The 5,335-nt window shown below is 32.9% G+C and overlaps 1 protein-coding gene and 1 pseudogene across 2 annotated transcripts in view; one reads left to right on the forward strand and one right to left on the reverse strand.

The window, feature by feature from the left end:
• LOC115234594 (tubulin polyglutamylase TTLL5) overlaps nt 1–5,335 on the forward strand; it is a 282,472-nt gene that overhangs the window by 45,329 nt on the left and 231,808 nt on the right. The gene's annotated exons all lie outside the window — the stretch shown is intronic.
• Nucleotides 776–4,433, reverse strand: LOC115234592 (annotated as a pseudogene).

Consider the following 5,335-nt stretch of genomic DNA (forward strand, 5'->3'; position numbering starts at 1 on the left):
GTCTGCCTACGACAACGATTCGAGCCGGTCGAAATTCATCGACTTTTCGCATTCGCATTTCGCTTATTCTCGCTCGTGTCGCGTACGCAGTAGGCTTACTCGTCTCATATTCGGTCCGAATTGTCTCGCATAATATCGCATTCATATTCTCGCGGCGAGCAATTTGGTCACATCTCAATTCGTGTTCTTTCATTATTTAGTGCTCAGATATTGTGAAAGTTAATTGTTTGGAGTTCGAGAGTCGACGCTCGTTATCCGCATCGCGAATGTCCTCTGCCTCGCGCTAAATTCCATCCAGCGTTCGCGGTCAAGATTTCCGTTTTCGCGAGAGTTTCTAGCAAGAAGCTCTTCATCAAGATTTCCGAATCGCGAAAAGGGGCAATCATTAACAGGACATTTTGAAGATATCCGTCGGATTAGCGGAATACGTGCCGTCGCTCGCTCCTATTATTCAAAATAAAGGGAACATTACTAACAATCTGCACTCGATTCTTTTTTCAATCTCCTTATCCTCCAGCGGATCTACGGATTCGCGTTACACACCGCTTCTCGCTCATCTCTGAGCGTTTCTTAAGATTCGGGCGATCTCGTCGAGATCGACTCCCGAACAAAAATAAATACTGATAAATGTGCAGTAAATCGAATAAAACAAAAATGATAAATGCAATATTAGTAGCAGGGCAATTAAATTATTTTTATTTGGAATCTTAAAATCTTGCTGTACTTTTAATTTTTAATAAATATAAAACAAATAATAATAATGCTAAGTTGTATCTTAATCGTTAAGATTCTGGCCTATTTCACAAACAGAGCCTTTTTCAGAAACGGAGACTGTTTCACAAATAGAGCCTGTTTCATCACAAACGGAACCTGTTTGACACATAGTGTTTTGTAGCTTTTTTTCGATTGGAACTTGTTACTGCGTTCTTTACTTCTAACTAGCCAATTTTTTATTACTTCTATGATGTCCGATTCTGTTGCAGATTTTGTCTTGGAGTTCAGTCGAACAACACCTAAAATCATACAGTTAATATAATGCTATATACGTACGCATTTGAGTCGAGCCTTACAAAATGTAACTGTGGAACGTAACCGGTGTGGACAGACCTGCAAACTTTAATGCGTAACATCATCGCATAATATACGTATAACAGGGTTACAGCTCGAGATTCGGAGCGACCTACTGATTGTCAGTATTTCTTCGTCGCGCGTGAAATGATGTTACGCATTAATACAGTTACGCAGTATTGGACATACATCAGACTGAGCCACAAACCTATAGGAAACGTATTAAATCAGAAATAATAGATCAAGAAATGAAAGTGACAAAGTTATGTAACAAGCAGCCCTCTGACACTTTCCTATACCACCTATACTGAACGGTGGCAAAATAATGACGCCGGCCATTCGTGCCGCTAGTAGGATACCTTGTCCACTTCAACTTCAGAATTCTGAATCCGCGTTTCAATTATTTATAAGGCGGCCAAGAGATATCATACTAGGACCACGTAGTGGGCGGCGTCATTATGTAGTCAGTTGTAAGCTTCATGTGCCCTGTCCTTATATATAAGTCCGTGGTAACAAGGTTAGGTTCGAATTCAAATTTTTCTATTTGGCTATCGCATCGAGCATCACTTGAGTTACGCAACACGGTTACGTTACGAGGCTTGCTCAAAGGTGTATACGTGCTTAAAATTGTTTTGATGTAGAGTGTATAAAATAATATATTTTACCAATGATAACTTGGACAAACTTTAACGATTTAAAAGTTTTTTTTTGCCGAGCTCCCTCCCAAGAATACAGCATCCCAACTTCGTTTGAAATTACTCTGGACATAACGCCTTTGATTACATGGCAAAGATCTGCTCCTCCAATTAAACGCAGTTGATGACTCTAAAATATAAAATTCATAAAATAATAGAAGTTATTTATTAGAAAATAATTTTTATCACGTAAAATAAAATTTAAAAAAATACATAGGGTAATTTATTTAGTACACACCAATGCATGTTATCAGCTGAACTCGATAGCCATTCTTCCATCGATATTAGTTGCTGCTCTGTAATGACTGGAAACGATTGTATTAGAGTTTTAACAGCCGTATTAATGTCATCATTAAGTTCTGGCTCTACAGTATATCGGGCTTTTTTTATAAGTATATCAACGTTGCTCATAAGGTCATTTAATTTTAGATTAATCAGATGAATTTCTTTAAAAAGTTGTTTTCTGAATTCTGAAAATTTTAAAGTTGAGTTGTATTAAATATTATTATAATATTATACAAAAAGGAATATTCAAGAAAATACAAAAACACTAATAATGAATGAAAATAATTATTTACCAGCATTTATGTGAGCGCTGTTTGTAGCTGGCTTCAAGTTATCTTAAAATAACAAGAAAATATGATCCATTTAATTAATGATGGTTATTTAATGTAATTGGTTGTTATATTAAGGCCGGTAGTACGGATAGATTCAACGCGGAACAGAAAAAGTTTCAACACATGTATTCTTATAGTAGCACATTACGGCGGACTGCGGCGGGCCCGCCGTAGCTACCTACCATAGGGATATATATGTGTTGATGACCTTTTCCGCTCCGTGTTGAATCCACCCGTGTGCTACCGGCCTTAAAGTGAAATAAATTAATATACTATTGGAATTGAAAAACATCAATGTTATTTTGAAATAATATTTAATTTTTTTAATTTTTTTTATAATTGAATATGTTATCTAAAACACAAGTAGATATTTAAATGTATAAATCGCTAAGCCGTGTTTGGACTTGTTGCGTATCCGTATATTGTGTAATTTTGAATTGCAAGTAGTGATGCGGTAAGGTGCAACGCAATAAAATTGTTTCCCGTTGCTTTACAGCATTAGCATCCATATCTTCGATGCGTATCATTAATAATACGTATGGATGATACGTTGTTCACAGATTGATACGAAAGCAGAGGGATAAACTTGCAACGGGCTTATGCAATGCGTGCACATCTAAACTTGCTTATTCATTGCTACATCTTTTATATTTTGGCGAAATAGCGACATTGAAACGGTGAAGCCCGTTTGTTTGTCATCGTATTCAACTTTTAATTGACAAGGTTATAACGGGTCCTTTAACTGTGATGTTACGAGGATACGCGACAAACCAGTACGCGGCTTTGGAATTTGTTTTCTTCAGCATATTGATCTGGTTAATAATACAAATATGCATTTTATTATATGAAGATTCAAGTTTCAAAAATACTTACCATTAGTAATAATTTGATCGTGACTTTCCGTTGTAGAGCGATTACTATCTTTTAAATATAAAGAAAATTACTTTTTGAAAATAAAACGAATTTTTACTAGAAAAGTAATCAGTTTACCGTGTTCAACATGTCTGTTGCCAGAAAGTGGAAATGGTGGGTATGTGTTATTATCTTCATCAAACATACTACAGTTAGACTCATAGGACTTATCACTATCTGAGTAATCGTTGTGTTTATTATTCGTGCCTTGTCTCCGCTTATGTATTTTATTAATTTTTTTTGTTTAAATCTCCGTATGTGATGAAAGATCGTCTGTATTTTGGGCTTTGATTGCCTTTTTTTAGCAATTTTTAAATCACCTAAACAAACATTACTTGTATACCCAATAACGAACAATATAACTAATAAGTAGCACTGAAATTTGTTGTGCATTATAAAATAATTGTCAAACAAGTGTATTGTATTATGAAATAACGATGTTAATCGCATGAAGCTAAAAATGCACAGAACTATTCTACATTGCAGAACTTGTTATAAGTTCTTGATAATTATAAGTATTAAGAGAATATTCCATGAATATATCATGACGTGGCATGTTGATGTACATCAACATCCTGCGCCGTGACGTATTCAGTGGGATGTCCTTTTTAATGTTGTATTAATAACATAGTTTGAGTATGATTCCTTATTAATAAGTTAATGATTTATATTTTTTATAAAAATTTTACATAATATAATTTCATAAAAATTTAATATAATAAAAAAAGACATTTAGCATATGTGCCTAAAATAATTGCTCCGTATTTCATCCATCTCGAGTCAGGACTATGCTGATTTTTTATTGAAGCTTTAATAGCTGCATTATCGTAACTTCTTGGTGGCCAATAGCATGCAGATTCTTTTATCAGAAACCATTTTTTCGGTACTGCCTCAACAGTATTTTCCTCTTGGAATCGAACGACAAGCCAAGTCATCTATACACATATTAATCAATGCTTAGGAATTCCTAAAAAGCTTAAATTCAATCATTAAAAACTTTTCGAATAGACAATGAAATAAACAAATCGAAATATGTCAATTGAAAAAAAATATGATTTAGCAAATAAATCAAGATCAATCAAAAAATAAAATAAATATCATAACTGACTCTATCTATCTTTCGAAACTTTTTGCGTTATTTGTATCCTCAACATACTGATCATTTTTTATTTTAAAATTTTCGTGAGCTAGGGATATTCGGGTTCAGTGACTTGACAATCTGTCAGTAGCCAATTTCAGATCCCAATCGCTGAGCCGAACTTTTATCTATATGGTATATCTCAGCGAATATATTTAGGTGAAAAAAAATTAGTTATAAAATTCACACAATTTCTAAAATATAATTACCGAAGACATTGAAAATGTCGAGAACATATTTAATTTAATTTAATATAATAATTAGGAACTGCAGTAATAATGTCATCAACATATATTTTGTAAAAGGGAATTTTGAAATTCAGTTTATTAATACAAGAGGTTTCCAGATCCATCATTACTAAATTAACTAAAACTCGCGATGAAGGAGAACCCACAGGAGTGCTAAAGAGTTGTTTATAGTATTTATTATTGAATGTAAAAGCAAGAGGATCTTTTTCTAAAATATAATTACCGAAGACATTGAAAATGTCGAGAACATATTTAATTTAATTTAATATAATAATTAGGAACTGCAGTAATAATGTCATCAACATATATTTTGTAAAAGGGAATTTTGAAATTCAGTTTATTAATACAAGAGGTTTCCAGATCCATCATTACTAAATTAACTAAAACTCGCGATGAAGGAGAACCCACAGGAGTGCTAAAGAGTTGTTTATAGTATTTATTATTGAATGTAAAAAATGTTGAATTTATTATATATGCAAGAGTATTTAAAATTTCAGAAATAGGGATTATGGTTAATTGATTAATTTTTAAACTGATTTTTTATTGATTGCCAAACCAAGCCAATACCATATATGTCAATACCATATATACATATATATATAATATATAATATATATATATATATATATATATATATATATATATATATATACAGGG

The sequence above is a fragment of the Formica exsecta genome, unplaced genomic scaffold, assembly GCF_003651465.1.
Source record: "Formica exsecta isolate Colony F162 unplaced genomic scaffold, ASM365146v1 scaffold200, whole genome shotgun sequence".
Lineage (NCBI taxonomy): Eukaryota > Metazoa > Arthropoda > Insecta > Hymenoptera > Formicidae > Formica > Formica exsecta.